At 43.5% G+C, this 19,295-nt stretch overlaps 2 long non-coding RNA genes across 2 annotated transcripts; both read left to right on the top strand.

The window, feature by feature from the left end:
• The first annotated feature begins 74 nt into the window (after positions 1 to 74).
• LOC134368931 (uncharacterized) lies at positions 75 to 17,984 on the top strand. Its single transcript, XR_010022576.1, has 3 exons — positions 75 to 399; positions 17,004 to 17,094; positions 17,815 to 17,984. It is a non-coding gene; the product is annotated as an uncharacterized LOC134368931 (long non-coding RNA).
• Positions 13,475 to 14,492, top strand: LOC134368932 (uncharacterized). Its single transcript, XR_010022577.1, has 3 exons — positions 13,475 to 13,563; positions 13,906 to 14,061; positions 14,395 to 14,492. It is a non-coding gene; the product is annotated as an uncharacterized LOC134368932 (long non-coding RNA).
• Positions 17,985 to 19,295: the final 1,311 nt, after the last annotated feature.

Here is a 19,295-nt window from a genome sequence, read left to right as displayed (position 1 = left end):
GAAGCGGAGCAAGGGCGGGGGAAGGAGCCGGAGGCGGCGGGAGGAGGAGGAGCGGCTGACGGGGCGGAGCGGCGGGGCGGGGCGGAGGTGGAGCCTGCGTGCGCCCGGCCCCGCCCACCCGGCCGGCCGGAACGAAGATGGCCGGTCGCGCGCGGAAATGGAGGGGCCGGCGGCACCGGCGGCAGTGGCGGCAGTGGCGGTGGCTCGGAGGCTGTGACTTGGCGCGCGGCGGCGACCCGGACGACCCGGAGGGCGCGGGTTCCTTGTCCGGCCGACTCAGCCCGGTTTCCTTCCAAAGCCTGGTGCCAGACGGGCAGTTTAGGGGTTCTCAGCCCTTTTGGAGTTGGGAGAGCCTGTTCCCAAACTCTGTTGGTTGCTCTTTAGCGCCGTAAGAGTCAAGTGAGTTAAAATTTTGTTTGAAAAAACACTCGTGTAGGGCGGCCAGAATGGAATATGATTAGTCCCATATGTTTTGGGCGTAAAGGAAAAACAGAGTTGTATTTTAAGTTTCCTTTTTGTGCAAGCGATGCGTGGGGCACGGAGTTGTCTTATTCGTGTAAATAAATACGATCACAGTAAAAAACCTGATTCTTCTAAAAGCACTAGCAGATTTCATTTAATGAATTTCACGAGATGAAGCTTTTCCTTAACTTTCTGCTCTCCTGTCTATGGATTTCAGTGGTGCAACTGCTATTAGAGAGTTGTATTTTTGTGGAATTGGGAGTTCTGTTGAAACCAAGCGTTTCCACTGGTTATCTGATATCTTGTCCTCCCTAGAGCAATTTCTCTCTCCCGGGGCCTGAGTGCCAAAAAGGAAATACTGCAGGCTTCCCAGTGATTTCAAGATTTGAAGAGGCGCGGTGGGGTGACATTGTGCCTGCTTCCTCTACCTGCACAGGAAAGGCAGCGTGCATGGCATTGGCATTTGAAAAGGAACTCTTGAGGAGGGACGCTGTGGAATCCTTTGAAGGTTTATCTGGGTTCAGATAGGGAAAAACGAAAGAAAACAAAAGCATCGTGATTCCCTACCATTCTCTCCAAACATTGCAAACCTTTGGACTCAAAAACTAATATAAATCTTAGCACAGTTTTGTGGGTTAAAAAGATGCTTAGTTATTTTGAAAAGCAGGTGAGATCATATTAGAATTTTAACTGAAGGCTAGAGCCCCAGCTGGTTGATCAAGCCTTGGATGGTTCTAGAAATCGTTGAAGTGCTTGGAAGGTGGTGCCATTTTGTACCGTATGTCTCTTAAAAACCCAAAGGACTGGAAAATGAACCAGTTAAAATTATTGTTTTGCTTCGAAAAGGCAGAGCCCCGTTTTATGAGGGTAACGTAAAAGAGTTGTGGTTATAGTGGAGTGGGGATTCGTGATGAAAGATCTAAATGTAAGTATTTTCATTTTAATGGTGTAACCTGCAACATAGGTGAGCAGACCCTACAGAAACCGGTTTGTAGAGTCTTCATTTCCATGTATTTCATCAGCATTTCATATGCTTCCCCCCCCCAGAAATCAGTTTGTTACTGAATAACATTTTTCACTCTTTTCAGACATAACTTTGTTATAGGTTTTCAAAAGGTCCTGCTTCTAGTGCTAAAAGTGTCAACTGAGTGAACAAAAGTGGATATTTTACATTTTTTGTAAAGTAAAAACGTGTGTACTTTTTGGAGACACTGTTTTTATAGTGAGAGAAAATTCAGCAGGGGACACCTTGAACTTCAGCTCCCATAATACCTTGCCTGAAATATGTATGGAATGTTCAGCAAGCCACAGACATGTAAGTGGAGGGCCAAAGGCTGGAATAGCCTTTCTCCGTCCCCTTTCAAAACAGAATGTTGCCGATTTTTACAGGTGACCGGCTAGCCTTTAAAGTTGTAATTAACATTTATTGTGTGGAAAGAACTGTATGTCAGAGTGCAACGTTTTCTCCATGTGCATCTGACAGTCAAAACCCTTTTTGTGTCACAATTGATTTGAATATGTTATTGGGGAAATAAGGACTTTTACCCAAAAGCTTCCAAATAGAGAACTGACAGGAGAGGGGCAAATGAACAATCGATTTTTGAAGAAACTGAAATTATGAAGGAAGAAATTAATGTAGTAGGTTTGGCAAAAATTGTTTTTGACTTTAAACATCATTTTCTGTATAATTTATTACAAACTGTAATAGCATAACACACGCTGCTGCATGCAGAGTAACTGAAGGGCAAGGGTTGTAAACAAAATCTCTTCTAGGCTTTTACAGTAATTCCATTCAGTGTTATGTTTAACAAGAACGGATGCTACCGGCTCAGGGCTCATTGGTGAATTGCTGTAACTCTACTTTTTAAAGTGACAACAAAGAAGATGCAGGCCTCCAGAAACATCTTTAAAGATGTGGCTACAGATGTGTTAAAAAAAAATCAGTATTTTAAAAACAGAATTTTGTAGTTTGACTATGAACCTACCTTAGGTTTAAATTCACTATTTCTGTAGATTGACACTGTGCATATAATTTTCATTGTTTACTGTGACTGATACCTGAAAACTTTGTTAAAAAACAGAAAGCTGACTCACCATTTCTATGGCTGGTAGTTGCCTTGCATGAGTCTTGTGTGGTTTACACTAGTGACACACATGTATTCTGCATATGTTAACTCAGAGTACAGTGACCACCATATAAAAAGGTATTTGCCATTTGGGCAGAAAGTGTAGGAAGAACATTTTTGCCTCCTTTGTAAAGTTTCACTGGCTTCGACAGTCGTGTATATGTGTGCTTCCAGAAGGGCTGTTTTGATATTAATCCTATAGATGGACCGAGTGGCTGAAACTTAATGTTCTGTTTCCTGTAGTTCGGTTGGAGTTGTACGGTACTGGACGTGCCAGCCACGAGCAGCTTAAGAATGGTGGATGGTATCACATTTGAGATCAATAATCGTGACGATAGTGGAAGACCAAGATTATGTCACGGCATGAGCTTTCGGGGACCCATTTGTACACTAGATGGGATTTGACCTGCACTGTATGGAGAAGTTCAGTGGTATATTAAAAGTCCTCTGAACATGGTTTTGCTTAGAGGAGAAAACAGTCTATACCTCTGGAATCTGCCAGGTTGGAACCTCACATAACAGAGCCAGATAACATCATTACCCGCTTCTTGAAACCTTTATTCAGTTAATAAGTAGGTTTACTATATTTACTCCACAGAGCCTATTTCTGGATTATATAAACTGTCCTGGTTGAGCTTTGTGATAAACAAGCAATGATTTCTCAATTTTTCATTTTTTAAGATTATAGACAGTGTTTATATGAACATGGGAAAGTGTCTTGCTTTTAAGGCCATAAGAGGTCAGCTCCTGGAAGAATCTTCTCTTGCTTCCATTGAGATCAGGAACAACTATTTCTTGGTCTAATGTCTTTCTTTTCCTTTCCTTCCTTTTTTTTTTTTTTGTTTTTAAGAAAAGTGAAGTGGAAAAGTCATTCATTTCCAAAAATAGCTTGCGGATGTTTGGAAACCTCCAGGTTTCATTCTCTGTCCTTCACTCTGATTTAGGAAATGGAAATAACATTTATCACTGTCTGCGGTAGGTTCTACTTCAGGAGCCCATAGGTCAAATGACATGTTCAAGGTCACCTGGTGAGTTGGGGGGGGGCTTCTTGACTTCTAGCCCAGGTCCTTTTGCTAATGTTGGCTGCTTTTCCAAAAAATTCTGTGAAATTAATCTGGTGGAATAAAAGCAAAGTTAAATTTTACTGAGTTCAGCTATCCCCACTTAAATCTAATAAAGTGAAAGAAACTCCCTGTCCATCAGCACTCATTCCCTGTCTTCTCCCGGGCCCCTGCAGCCACTCATCTGCTTTCCATCTCTATAGATTTGCCCAAACTGGAAATGTCACAGGGACCACTCTGTATATTTCTTTACAACTTCCAGTGAATCTATAATTATTTCAGAATAAAAAGTTTTAAAAAAGAAAATTGGAGAATGAGGGAGCCAAGCAGACATCTGGTTATTTGTAAGTTTTTAAAATTTAGCATGGTGCTGATAACACCAAGGTCAGGGTTCAGATCCCCCTATGGGCCAGCCGCCACACAAACAAACAAAATTTAAGTCAACTCCTTTCCTTGCACTCATTTAGATTTTATTCTTTGTCTACACAGTACCTCTCATAGAGTAGGTCCCCAATAATTGTTTCCTGAATGTAATTATGTGTGTAGAGACAGGTTTTATTTCTTTATAATGATCATTTTGTATTTCTGTATTTCACTGAATTTTTTTAATATATTCTAGAGTTCTCAAGAACAGTCCCTCCTTGTAAGCCGTCAGAGCCCCCATTTTGTTGGGGTTGCCACTCCTAGTTTTGAATCAAGGGATGTGACCCTTTCTGTACATCCTGTTGAAGTCCTGGTTGCTGTATGCCAGTGGGTCTCAACTGGGGTGGGGGGTGTGGATTTTGCCCCCCAGAAGTTATTTGGCAACATTGGGAGATATTTCGTGTTGTTACAAGTGGGGGTTGGCTCTCTCGGCATCTAGTACACAGAGGCCATAGGTGCTGCTAATTGTTCTACAATGTACAGGACAGCCCCCACCACAGCGAAGAACGGCCCAGTTCCAAATTGCATTAGTGCCTGAGATTGTAGCCTGTAGCATGTAGGCCTGCAATTGGCTGAGGCAGGAGCACGTGACCCAGAGCTGTCCCGTGAGCTGAGAGGGGAGGTGTGTGTCAGGCATGGTTGGGGAGAAGCCTCCTTGTCCCCGTAGACCTACAAGGAAGGCAGTCCTTCTGCTAATTAATGTCCTGTCTCGACATAAACCTGGAGCTGGGCAGCCTTGTCGCTGCTCCAAACACCAGGAGCGAGCTGGCTCAGAAGCCGAGGGTGGCAGAGTGGAAAGACTGCATCTTTAAAATGGTGGATGGATGGATGCATTAAGCTTCTGGAGCTGTCTGCCCTCAGCACTTTTTTTTTTAATGTGAAATGAGAAATAACGTGTCCTTCTCCTTTTAAGCCGTTGAATTGGAGTTCTGTCATTTGCAGCCAGCGAAGACATCACCCTGCAGTGTTCATCATTAGCGTTCTCATTGGGGGCGTCGGCTGCCACTGAGCAGATATATTATCGCTTATTAAATATTCCTCTACTTAGTTTGCCCCCTGATATTTATGATTAAATATGTATTATAGTTATAATGCTGCTTATATCCAATTAATTTCTCTGTAGTCTTTTGTGTTTTGGGTTCTTTGGCAGCTGTCCAGTATAAGGATCAAACCCTGCACCTTGGTGTTATCAGCCCCACGCTCTAACCAGCTGAGCTCACTGGCCAGCCCAGTTTTATTTTTTTTCATTTTTGTCTTAGGAGATTGTTCTAGGCATGGGGTGAATGCAACCCAATACCTTTTATTTGTTTGTGTTAATACACTTCTGTTTTGGAATGTTTTAGAGTTACAGAAAAGTTGCAAAGATTGGACAGTTTCCCCATTGTTAACATCTCACATCAGCATAGTATATTTGTCAAAACCAAGAAGCCAACCTTGATACATTACTATTAACCAAACTCTAGAGGTTTGGGTGTCACTAGTTTTTCTACTAATGTTCTTTTTCTGTTCCAGTGGTGCTTAGAACTGTTAAATTGGTGATATTTGCACAGTTCAACCCAATATCTGTAAGTGTGTCCTCCATCTGTGTTTTGTGAGTATTTTTCAATACAGTTGACAACCTTGTTAGACTTGCTCCGAGGCTTCACTGTAGAGTGCAGGGATTCTACAGGATTTTGGAATCACAGACCCTGGGAATTCTGACACAAGGTAGGGATTCTCTGTTTGGAAAATGGTGTCAGCACGTGGAAGCTTTCAGGAGGATTACAGAGCTCTGGAAGCCCACTTGTGGTTCTGAGAATAATGGAGGCTTGATTTCAAATGGGCAGACACCCCCAGAGATGCCTGCCCCACATTCGCTCTATACGTATCACTGAGTGAGTGAATGCACGCTCATGTATTTTACTATCACTAGCCTAGGTACGTCATAAAGGATTCATTCAACAGTGATTCATGGGGAACCTTCCATACTTTCTTCAACTCCTCCTGGCCTCATAACCATCCAAGTGCGGGTGGTCCTGACTTCAGACATGAGCCTTCAGTCTGACTCCTGGCTCTGCCATTTGTTGTGTGCTCCAAGGCATGTTATTTGGGTTCTGTGAGCCTCAATTTTTTCTTGCATAAAATGTTAACAAAATATTTGCCTTTGACATTGCTTTGAAGACTCAATAAGACGAGGTAAAGCACTTAGGGCAGTGTCTAGTGCAGAATGGGCATTCACATTTTAACTTCTCATCGTCATGTTACATAGTCAGTCAGTTTTGTGATTCTTCAATATCTTTACTCTTCTGCCTATCAAAATGTTCTCCCTCCATCATGACACTTCTGTTCTGAGTTGCTTCCTTATTTTCCACGTGGTTGGGTAGCATTGGAGGTTCACCAGTGTCAGAAGTGCTCAGAATTTGTGGTAAATTCTTCCTCTCTACTTGTTCTTTGCATTGTCTTGGTTTTGTGGCTGGGCGAGTGAAGTTGCTGGAAATGAAATGTTGTGAAAGAGAGAGAACCGGTTAGAACAAAGCCATGGAGCTTTTTCTGTCAAAGGCCAGCTAGCAAATATCTTAGGCTTCGCAGGCCATAGGATCTCTGTTGCATCTGCTCCACTCTGCCCTTGTAGCACAGGGGCAGCCATAGACAACATGTAAGTGAATGGGCCTTGCTGTGTACCAATAAAACTTTATTTACAAAGACAGGAGGCAGGCCAGATTTGGCCTGAGGGCAGTTTACCCCTCCAGGATTGATGTCATTCCTGTTTTGTTTAACATGTTAATACAGCCGAAGCTTTTGTGTCATAAACTTTCTTTACTGTTGCATTTGCTTGGCTACAAATCTGAAAATACCCTGAATGTGTACAGAATTATTAATCTCCAGGTGTGGATGCTATCATGTTCTGGAACTTGAAATTCATAACATTCAGTGATGTTAGAGACTTAAAAAAAATTCACGTCATATGATTAGATGTTGTTCCGTAACTGATAGTTCCTTAATATTGGACAGATACTAAGAACAGGTGAAGTAGATTCAAGGTCAAGATCTTCAGCCACATCTTCTCAGCACCCTTGTACGATATTCTACAAGGCAGTTTTCATACATGTCTGAGTAGCTTTTGGATGTATGTTCAGATGCTCGGATGAACTTACTTATGGGATGAAATGAACCTGGCCCAGATCACTGTGCTGTTTGCAGTTCGAGAGTTTCCTTCCAAGACCCAGAATCGAGGGAGGCGTGGGCAGCCTGTTCATACTGACCCCTTGGAGAGTCCCTGCTCCTGCGGGGCTCACGTGCCAGTGGTGGGAGATGGGAAAGTGGGTGAAAGGCGGTTAGAGAGAGGCAGCAGAAAACAGTTAACAGTTAACTGCAACATCAGCTTAGGTGTGTTCCCAGCAGCATGTGACTGAAGCTGTAAAAGATCTTCCCACCGTTAGGCTCACTACTTCCACTAAAATAGTGGTGGTTCTCAGCAGGAGGCAATTTAGCTCTGCAGGGGACATGTGGCAGTGTCTGGAGACATTTCTGGCCATCACTCCTTGGGGATTTGGGAGTGTGTTCTAAGGGCATCTTGTGGGTAGAGATCAGAGATGCTGCTAAACGTACTTCAGTGCACAGCCTGGCCTCTGGTGCTGGAGAATGAGCCGGCCCCAGTGTCAGTAGTGCGGAGGCTCTGGGGTTCCAACAGTGAACCATGCTTGGACAGCCCTTGCCCACATGGGGCTTCTATTGCAAAGGTGGCAGATAGCCATAACTGAGCATGCCAGTGCCAGATAGGGCCAAAAGCTGGCAGGATGAGGCTGATGGGGTGTGGGCTGGGGTGTGGGTGGCTGTTTTGTGCAGGGTGTCAGGTTGCCTTTGAGCCGATGCCTGCAGGGGGTACGGAGGCAGCCTAAGGTATCCAGGGATGGGGGCTGTCTGGGAGAAGGAACAACAGGTGCTGAGGTGAGAGTGACGAGGTGGCCCTTGGAGGACCTTGCAGGCCTTTTCAGGGACTCAGATTGTGATTCTGAATGAGACAGGGAGCCATTCTATTGGGAAGACAACTTTGTATTGCAGTCTCTCTGACTGCTGTGGGGGTCTAGAGGGTGGAAGCTGAAGCAAGAAGACTGGTCAGGAGATGGCTGCTGTCCCCAGGTCCAGGTGATGGTGGCTCAGGCTGAGGAGGAGCAGCAGGGGCACCCCAGACCTTGACCTAGTTTCTCAGGGCCCTGGACACTGTGTCTTGGTCCTCGTCTGATTCACCCCTGCTCTTGAGGCCTCCCCTCAGAATCCTTGCTGGCTTGGGGATGAGCTGTTCTGCCAGAGTGGCTACCAAGGCTGTGTGCTTGGGTCAGCACAGAGCAGCTGGGGTCGTTTGCCTGCCCTCTGCTGAGCTTTGCTGCTGGGGCTGCAGCAATTCCGTGGAACAGGATGCGCTATGCAGCGCACACAGAATGTTCTTGTCATTTGAGCAGTTGGCTGGGTACCTAAAGACGGCGTCTTTGAAGATTTATATATGCCTTTTGAATGCCCATATAATGTTATAAGTTCCTGTGTTGAAACAGGTATTTTATTATTACTTTTTTAAAAAGTAGCAATCAGTTAATTCTATATTTGATCTTAGCCAAAAGTCTGAGAAACGATGTGATCAGTTACGTTCTGATGGCTGGGGTGGATTAGAATCTAAAATGGCTGAAGTCCATGGGTGCCAACTCTACAGAGCTTTTCACATTTTCCCCCAGGAAAGCACTGTGAATGGTCTTCAGAAGTCCTATGGCACTGTTTTGTTTGCTGTAGATATACTGATTCAAAAGGCATCCCGGATGAATCATTCTGTTATTGATCTGGCCCGGGTTGACCCAAGATTGTCTGTTGTTAATCTCAGTATTAAAATCCAAGGCCCCAGAAACCAGCCCTCCCCCCGCCAACATGCGTCACAAACCTCCAAAATGTCACCATGTACATGGCATATTGACAAAAATGTCAAGGATGACCAAGAATAGCTTCTTGCACTCACATGTAGTTACAAGAGAAGGACAGAGTTGCTTTTGCCGTGGCCAGAACCACAATTGCTGTTTGAATAACTCTCAATGCTCAGCTTCACCTGGAACTTTAGACCTACTTACTTTCAAGTTAAAAATAAGAACACACGTGCTCATTATACCTTCAAACTGATAGAATTCTTTTTGTTATGCCATTTGTCACCCAGCTCCTTTTAAAACATAGATGACTATAAAGTTTTACATAAACATGTGACCGATAATATACTTGTTTTTCCTGAGTCATTGTCAGTGTCTCAGCTTTAAACCTAATGCCAGCTCAGTAAATATTTGACGGAATTCAAAGTCTGCATTTCCCTCAGATGGGCTAATTTTTCGCTTGTTATGTAAAATGGAGAAACAGGTCACTTTTTCCCACACACTTAGAACTGGTTAGTAGCCCTCTTTCATCGATTGGAGTGGACGCAGTCCCTTTTTTGCACCAGTGAAAATAACACCCTGACATTTCACTTCGGGGACAAGTGCTACTTTTGTCTCATTTTCAGAGTTATAAAACCTTGTGGGTTAATCTCAACGAAGTGGTGGAGAGCAAGAGCTAAGCTGTTTCTTGCACCCGCATGAGCTGTGTGATGGGTTTGTGGGAGAACGCTCTGCAAACCCATGGCTAGTTCAGACAGCCTGGACTCTGCGGGGGCTCTTCATTGCCAGTGCCGAGGTCTTCATTGATGGTGTAGTGGAAAAAGCCAGCACGCCTCTGTGTCTTTCCTCTTTTCCGTGGTCTTTTTTATGTCTCACTGCTGTTGGCTTGCTTTACCTCTCCACCCAGAATTAAAGAAGGTGCCGAGGCATATTCCAAACTACTGAAATAAATGAAAATCAGGAAATTTTCCATGAAGCAAACCAATGACATAAGCATATGAGTTACTGGAATTGGTTTTGTGGAGCAGTTTGCCGATAATGTTTGCAAAGCTGGGGTGTGTAAGAAGAAGAGGAAAATTAAATTTTTAAATTCTTTTTATTTTTAATTTTAGTTTTTATTGAATCATAATTGATTATACATACTTGGGGGGTTCAATGTTGACATATGTTGATCAAATCAATATTGCTAGCATATATACTGTTACAAATTGTACTTAATCTTTATGTCCCTTGTCCAATCGCTCCTCATCCTCCTCTCCCTACCCCCTCCCCTCTCTAGTTAGTTACCCTAGATTTCTTCTCTTCCTCTAAAAGACTAATGGTTCCTCTGTTGATTTGTTGCCTACAGGATCTGTCCAATGCTGAGAGTCGTGTTCAGGTCCCCCAATATTACCATAGAGCAGATGCTTCTTCTGTCAATCTGGAATGGGTTTTGTGGTGAGAGACATCCTCTTCTTTTCTTTGGTCTCTGCCGGTGACTCTCCTTGTATCAATGCACTCCTGTGGCTGGTGGGCCATCTGTGTGGTGGTTGTGGTGTTTAGCCGCTTTCATAGCAGCCTTGGTTACTGTGGTGGCTGTGGCAGGCCACCCACATGGAGGTGATGTGTTTGGTATGCTCCTTATCTCTGGCAGTGTGCCTTGTTGTGGGGGATTCCAGTCCCCGGCTCTGTGCCTCAGGAGCCCGGGTGGGGCCCAAGGTACTGGTGGTGTGCCTGGTTGGGGGGGTGGGTCTGGTCCCTGGTTCCATGCCTGGGCCAGAACTAATTTTTATCCTTTGCTTACTTCTAAAATGGGGGAACTTCCTGTGGGAACCAGTAATTGAGCTGTGTTGTTGAGCTAAATTGCTGCTTTGCTGCTGATTCCCTAGGGAAGTCTTTTTGTGGAGGTCCAGTTTTAATGGTTGACCTTATAGGTACTTCTGGCTCTCTAGAGACTGGGTGCACCTGGCTTGTGTAGAAACTCTGATCTGGGCCTGAGTGTTTTCATCAAACTACACTCCTTGTAATCCTATATTCCTGACCAGTCTCCTCTGAGTGGTCCTATGCTGATTGGGGGGCAGATCAGCTGTCCTTGCTATGCCCCAGTGTTCCCCTGGTGGGCCCGTCTCCCCCACCACCAGTGCTGCAAACACTTCCCATGGGACAAGCCCTGCGCTGGTCCCTTGCACTGACTCACTGGCCTCTGAGTGGCTCCTTTTTTTTCAGTTGTTCTGGTTCCTCACTCCTGTGTGGGTCCACAGGAACACCGTTAGTGGTCCTGCTCTCCTTGGGGCCACCAAGGCCCTCTTCTCCCCTGCCGCCTCCAAGCAACTCCATCCTAAGGGCACAGCTGCAGCTTTTACCGGCTCCTACTCCGTGCACTCAGCAGCTCCATCTTTAAAGTGGCCGCAGCACGAAATGGTCAGAGTGGTTTTTTTCTTACTCTTGTCGTGGCTTCTCCCACCTTCATGCACTCCGTAGGTCTCTCCTCCTCTTCCCTTGAGCTCTAGCGGCCACATCTTGGCTGTTGTTGCTTTTATATAGTTGTAGATTGGTTGGTTTGTGGGAGAGAGTGACCCTGGGGACTGTCTATTCTGCCATCTTGACCAGAAGCCTCTATTTTTACCTTTAAATCCATCCCTAATTATTTTTCCACTCTGCCACAGCCTTAGCTCAAGTTCTAATAATTCGTTGCCTTGATCTCCACTATGGGATTCTCAACGTAATCCAGTTTCCTCTAATTCTTTTCATTTCTGAGATATCAGACATCCTGCCCTTTATTACAGGTCCATGAAACCTCCTTAATATTGGTAATGAAATGGCTAAAGAAAGGCAACCTGTCACCTACCTTACTCAGAGAAGGATGTTGAAGGATGCCAGAAGGTTAAGTCATTGTGCCCACTTTTATAGAAAACAGTTAAATCCATCTTTAACTCAGAATTAGCCCACTCTCTCCACTGAAAGAATTTATACATCTCCCATCTCTATTCCAGTTAAATACCAATTGCAGCAAATGACCCAGCAAACAGAGGTTAACAGACCACTTGGATTAAGACAGAAAATAATAACGTCATAAAAACCATTCCTGATATACCCAGGACAGATGCTCCTTGACTTACCGTGGAGTTACATCCTGATAAGCCCATCGTAAGTTGAAAATAACATACGAAACATCATAGCTTAGCCTAGCCCATCTTGAATGTACTCAGAACACTTACATTAGCCTACATTTGAGCAAAATCATATAACACAAAGCCTGTTTTTTAATAAAGTGTAGAACATACCATGTAATTGAATACTGTATTGAAAGTGAAAAACAAAATGGACGTATGGGTACCCTAAGTACAGTTTCTACTGAATGCGTGTCACTTTCACACCATTGTAAGGTCGAGCCATCCTAAGTTGGGTGCCATCTGTATATTGAATAAGCTGCACTTGGGGGCCGGGGCCATGGTGAAAAACAACTTTATTGGTTTCCACCAATGAATCTGCAGATCCTGGAGCCCGGTATAGCCTAAAAGCAAAGCTAAAATATCTCATCCAATTCAACGATGACAATGGTCTCAAAGCATACACCTGACTCAGACTAAAAAGCTTGTAGAAGGGGGTGGGGCATGGTTGGCGTCTTTAATTTTTCTCCACTTTATTCTCCTACTTTCAGTCCCCTACCCTGCTGCTTCTGGCTACTCCAGGGTGGGTAGGAGCGAAGCAGAAGCGTTCAGGAGGGTAAAGGCCTTACTTGACGGTGTACTTGTATTCTGGTGGTATAGCAGGTGCACAAAAGCTGGCCCATTCTCTCACAGGATGCCTTGCTGTGTATTTCAGTGACCCACTGTCTTACTCCATTTGTGCTGCTATGACAATATACCTGAGACTGGGTAATTTATGAACAACAGAAATTTATTTTTCACAGTTCTGGAGGCTTGGAAGTTCAAGATCAAGGTTCAGTGTCTGGTGAGGTCGGGGTCTCTGTTTCCAAGATGGCACCTTGAACACTGTGTCCCCACATGATGGAAGGGATGGAAGGAAAAGACTTGCCCTCTCAAGCCCTTTTGTAAGCACTAATCCCATTTATGAAGGCTCCACTCTCACGATTTAATCACCTCCTAAAGGCCCATCTCTTAATACTATCACGTTGATGATTAAGTTGCAACATATGAATTTGGGGGCCTTTTTCATTCAGACCATAGCACCAGCCATCCTTTGGTAACTTCCCACTTCTCCCTCCCTTGCTTTGGGGATACAGTCTCCAGAAGCCACCTGCCACCTCATCCCCCCTTGCAGGATGCTTTTGCCTGGACCCTCTCTCCTAGGCAGGCAGTCTTCTTGAGAGGGGTCCCTTCCTAAGTACTCAATCCACCCATCAGAAATCTGCCTCTTTGCTGAGCCGAACTTCAAACTTCAAGCCACTCCTCTGGCAACCCTCTCTATTCTCTTCCCTCACAGAAATTGCCAATTTCCAGACTTTAGACATGTGCAGGCAAGTATCAGACAGCAATCTGTGTGCCGTCTGAACTCTGGGAATCCTTTCCCAGGTTTTCCATGGACTTTCACTCTGGTCCCATGGCTATAGCTGGATGATGTGTTTCTACCTCCAATCAAGCATCCAGAGGTGGTTGTGGGGTAGAGGTAAGTTCCACCCACCACTCAGTCTCTTCAGTTTCTTCAGCCTCCTTCACACACTTTTGAGGTTAGTGACAGGCTAAAGGCCCCTGGACAAACATAATACCCTATTTTACCCGAAATACCTGATATAGTTCTCTCTCTAGAATGTGGGAACTTGCTACATATTCTCAGTGTTGAGGCCTCAGCTGAAATGGGAAAGAAGAAATGTCTCATTTAATGTTGTATTACACCAGATTAAGGAGTGAATCAGGCTGCCAGCATTCGTCAGGGCATAGTAGAGACATCAAACAACCTTAATGCAGCGATAAAGATTCTGTACTTCAAGAAAACTTTGTTCAATCACAGGAGCAAATAATGGGATTCTATAAATAATAGACTGGGTCTTCAGACAAGAAAGCATCCATGCCCGATACAGAATGGAATGGGTCAAGACCCGTTTGGGGCTCAGTCGGAAGAGCAGCAGACTGATGTGCAATGGGCTCCCACATGAAAACCACTCTGGTAATATTACCTGTTTGTTAATATTCCCAGCGATATATGCAGCACCAGGCAAACAGCAAGTGCTTCTATATGTAGTTTAGAAATGGAGGGATGGGTAGGTGATAAGCAAACGCTGAATCCAACACGCTGGGTCCCTTGGTCAAACAAACAAACCAAATGCTCTTATCAGCTCCTTAAGAAGTAACTGGAAGTTATTATAGAACCCCACAGTATATTCCTTGGAATTTGTAGTAAATATTTAGTCAACTTAATATTAAAATGGGTGTGGTTCTCTTTCCACAGCACAGTTCATCTTCTCTCAGCTAATCCTTTTGTTATCTTCAAAAATCCCAGGTTAAAGAACCCCTCTGTCTATGTTATACATCGACATATGAAGTGAATGATCTTTACCTGTCTATTGAAATCAAAATAGGTATAGTGTGGGGCAAAACAGGTAAGCAACAGCCCTTGCATATTTTGTCTTCACTGGGTTTCTTTCTGTCCAGGTGTACTCCACTTCACATCTATTCTTCCTAGCGCAGGGCCATCTCAGCTAGTTGTACCTGCAGGTCATCACGTTGTCTATAGTGAGTGTTAAATTATTTCTCAAGAAAAGAACACTTTCTAAGAGCAAAACAAACAGTGTTTTAAATGCAACTTGATTGAGTTTTCCTACAGGTAGTGGTTTCTGACCACTGCATGCCCCTGAGAATAATAGTCTTTCTCAGACTTCTTTGAAAGCCATGTTTCTACTTTCATGACTTAAAACAAGACAGTGAACAATCCCAAGGGAGACTTTACAGTTCTTTCCCTAACCAATCAGAACTTCACAGCTATGAGTCCTCCTGATTCAATTATCTCTTGCTGCTTGACAAATCACTCCAAAACTTAGTGGCTTAAGCCAGCAACAATTAGGGGGTATTTTTGTGATTCTGTGCGTTGATTCAGCAGGAAGTTTCTCCTGATCCATTTGGTATTAGGAGTCAACCACCCAGCTGTATTCAGCTGGCATCTGTGCTGAGCAGAAATGTGCAAGAATGTTACACTTACATTTGGTGCCTAAGTGCTTCTCCACGTGGGTTCTCCCCTAATAGGCTTGTGCTCTCTCATAGCATGGTGGTCTCAGGATAGTCAGAATTCTTATATGGCAGCTGGCTTCTAAGAGGGAGGATGTCAAAACAGCCATTCCTCTTAAAACCTGGGCTGAAAAGTCCGACAATGTCATATTCTCCACATTTTATTGGTCAAAGCAAGTCATAAGGCCAGTCCAGACACCAGAGGAGGGGAAACAAACTCTCTGCCTTGATGGGTGGAGCAACATGCACGTGCAAGAGAGGAATTGATGGTGACCATCTTTGGAGACTATCTACCCCACTTCCTAATATAGACCAAATCCCTCTTTTTCCCTAAGGTTGTCAAGTTATACCATTAAAATAATTTCAGTACTGTGTCACAGGTTACATAAGAGAGGTAAACATTTGTTACCATGTTGTCAGAAAAGAGGAAATAATACTACCTTTGGAAGGACGCATCTGGAAATTCTTCACGAAGGTGGTAATGCTTTGTGGTAACCCTCAAATCCTTGAGCTTTACAGAGGTATTTAGGGTACATAAAGAATTGCTTCATATAGTGCACATCTCTTAGAAAAGAATAAACTGTGATTGGCTAAGAGGTCTGTATGAGTCAGGGCAGGTTAACTAATGCAGCCAACAAACACCTCCCAAACCTCAGTGGTCTCACACTTTAAAGGCTTATTTCTCACACATATCACAGTTCAATGCAGGCCATCAGGTAGGCTCTGCTCCACACAGTCATTCAAGGACCCAGGCTCCTTCCATTTAAATGGCTCTAAATCCCTGGGGGCTGTCTCCACTAAATGATCTGCATTAGGTCATCCTTCAAGGAAAGAGAAAGAATATGGAGAATCACATGGAGACTGTTGATGGGCCAGGCCTGGAGATAGCATACAACACCTTCACTACCTAACTGTAAGGAATTCTGGGAAATGTAGTCCAGCTGTATGCCCTAGAAAGAGAGGAAAATAGTCAGACCCTGCCATAATCTCTTGCAAATGCATCCCTACTTTTCTAAAATGTAAATATCCTCTATTACAAAAAAAATGGTTAATTTGTACTTAATGCCTGCTAGCAGCTATTTGAGAAGAATTGGATACAAGATAGAATTCAGAAGAAATATCTGAGCAGGGTCTTATGAAGAGCTTTAGCTCTGAAAGATGTGGCAAACTTTATCCACATTCAACTCCCTTCACAATGTCAACCTAAATAAAAACAATACTGAGCCTCCCAAAATGTAAGGAAGCCCAACCAATTTCTGATTTTTCCCATGATTATTGGTTTGTTGTTTTTTCAAAATATTTAATACCCTCCAGAATGATTTGTGTGTGTGCGTGCACACTAGTCTTCCTATTAGATAATCAGATCTAGCCCAGTACCTAAAGAACAAATGCCACAAGATAAAAGGACAATAATACAGAAAACTTTGGTGAATGCACAATTTTCCATAAAGCCCTCCATTTCCACCCCTACCAAAGATACTCCTCAACACTGGCTAACTCTGACCCCTCTTGTAAATAATATGCTTGAAGAGATAGTGCTCCACAGTTCTGCATTGACAAATTACATAACTTCTGGGATTCTGGGTAGTTTGGAAGAGGAGACTATTTGAGCAGAAAACTTGGGATTGTATTTGCTTGTTTGTTTTTATTTAGTTCAAGTCCTAAAGGAGACTAACCAGAGTGTTTCTCCACGTAGTCTATTCTGATACTTCAGATACTGAGTCTGAGATCTCCTTATCTTTAATAGATTTGTAATCCATTCACAGAGAAGGCAGTGTGTATTTTTACAAAAATGTGGAAATAAGTTGTAGTCAGCACAGGATTGGTTATGCTACAGTAACAAAAATCACAAAGGCTTCGCACAACATGTTTGTTTCTCACTTACAGGAAATCTGGGGCAAGTTGGCAAGAGCTCGCCTGCGTCTGGTGACTCAAGGACTGAAGCTTCCTCCATCTGCTGAGGCTGCCATCATGATATGTAAATTCCCAGGTTGCCATGGTGGGGAAAGAGGGGGATAGAGAAAGCACACCAGCTCTTCAATTCCTCAGCTCATAAGTGACACATGCCATTTCCATGCAGAATTTATTCAGTAGTGGTTGTCACATGGCTTCCACTTCTATTTGTAGGAAGTGGGGAAATATAGGGAAGCATGTTGTAAATCTGATGAGTATTAACCACCTTTGCCTTCTAAGGGAAATAAGATTACCTTCAGGACGTTAAACAGGCAACATTCATATACCATGGATGAAATTAGAAATCCAGGAGCATGTGTGTAAATGCGTGATGAGAGTCTGATATAGACATCCAGCCCTCCACGAACACCATGCTGCTATAGAAAATCATTGGCTAATCTAGAGATTAACAGGCATGGAGCCCTCGGGTCGCTGGCAGTGTGTCAATTTTTCCTTCTCCCTGTAAAGAACGGATACTTTTATTTAAGGGATACTTTATTATTGCGAGGTGCTGCAAGACTCTTACTTCAACCCAAAATGTAATTTAGACAGTCTACGGAAAGGAAAGAGAACTGGAGATAGAAGTATAGAATTACGGAGATAAAGCTTCCTCTGTCCCAAAGTTATGACTTGCTATCTAAACTATGTTATTAGAGAAAGGGAGGAGGAGGCCGGCCTTTCGGTGCTTCCAATGAGGAGAGTAGTCATAGGCAGATACCACTAATTCCCATCATTTCTACCCCAGGTTAAACAAAGTCACTGGGTCATGCCAGCCATTCGTCCAGCCCTCCATCTCCGAATGGGCACCCTCTGCTCCAACACTGAAAGATAAAGAAAAATCTCACCAATAGGGGGCTAAAGAACCCAATGTGGTTAATATGTGATTATTACTCGATACTGTCATAGAAAAATTAAAGAAACTGTAGAAAAACTTCTCCTGTGTTTGCCTGCCTCTTGGGAGCTTTAAATATCCATCCAAACATTTTCACAAACCAATGAGATAATTAGGACTGTCAAGGAGAGCAAGTTATCCCTGATCTTGGTAAGATCCAGAATTACACTAGCATCATCGTAGAGAAGGAAGCCTAGAAAGTTATTGTAAACTATTTCATTGTGTTATATTTTTTTCTAAAGAACGGCTTTTTTTTTTCTTACAGGTGAGATAATGTTGGTCTACGTGGGTCTAGAAAAATGTGTTAATCTAGGAGAGAGGCATGTCCTGACCCTGAGAAATATGAATATTCTATTTTGGAGAGATAAATATCACTGAGACAGTTGTGTGATTCATAAGGAGTCACCATGGCCTGGACAGAGTAGCCCTTGGTACCATCTATCAGCCGAATTCTAGTTTTTTGCTATCCACCCAGTCTTCTCATTTCTAAGCCAAATTCCCAAATGTCTGGATACCAGGACAGAAGGCTTCAAGGTGGCTGACACCAACACGCCAGCCCTGAATAAAGTCAGTGCTTACATTTGTGCTCCGTGTTATCCCTCAGTTTTTTAGGTGTTTGACTAGCTTGGGTCCATTCCCAAGAGCTCGATATTTCTGATGACATGAAAAAAATTGGCTTTCTGTTTTTGAAAACCCAAAACCTAGTAACAAACCCTGCATTACCCAAATGGCCCACAACCTCATCTCGCCTTCCCTCTCTCTCTAACTGCACCCAAATGGACCCACACTCTCTCACAGCCACGGGGAAATTCTATTTCTAAAAGAAGAAATAGAGTTTCCTTAGAAAAAATATAACACGATGGAATAGTTTACAATCATTTTGTAGACGTGCCTCTCTAAGATGACGCTAGGGCAATTCTGTATCTTACCAAGATCAGTACAACTTTTACATAAGCTAAAATCATTCAGCTTTGTTGTGGTTTGTGATTGAACAAGAATGGACACAAAATGAGCTCAATTCTTTAAACTACCAAGTAGCAGTCATATAACCCTTTGCTTGTTAAATTTATCTAGCTTCAAACATGATTGTAACAGTGTTTGCCTTAAATTTGCCCCTGAGGACCACGGGAAAAGTTGTATGACACTGCCAATCATGTATACTGGATTTCCAGGCTGACGGTACCACAGAAAACCATTATTATTGTATTCACATCAAATCTCTGAGATCAGAAGTCACATTGCTGAACTAGGACTCTGTTTTGCTCCCTTGAATGTAGGACACAAAAAGTCACTGTGGGATAGCATTCGGATTCCTGTCTGTTCAGAAGAATAAG

The sequence above is a fragment of the Cynocephalus volans genome, chromosome Y, assembly GCF_027409185.1.
Source record: "Cynocephalus volans isolate mCynVol1 chromosome Y, mCynVol1.pri, whole genome shotgun sequence".
NCBI lineage: Eukaryota > Metazoa > Chordata > Mammalia > Dermoptera > Cynocephalidae > Cynocephalus > Cynocephalus volans.
Note: the sequence above shows the minus strand (reverse complement) of the source record. Positions and strands in the feature narration are given on the sequence as shown.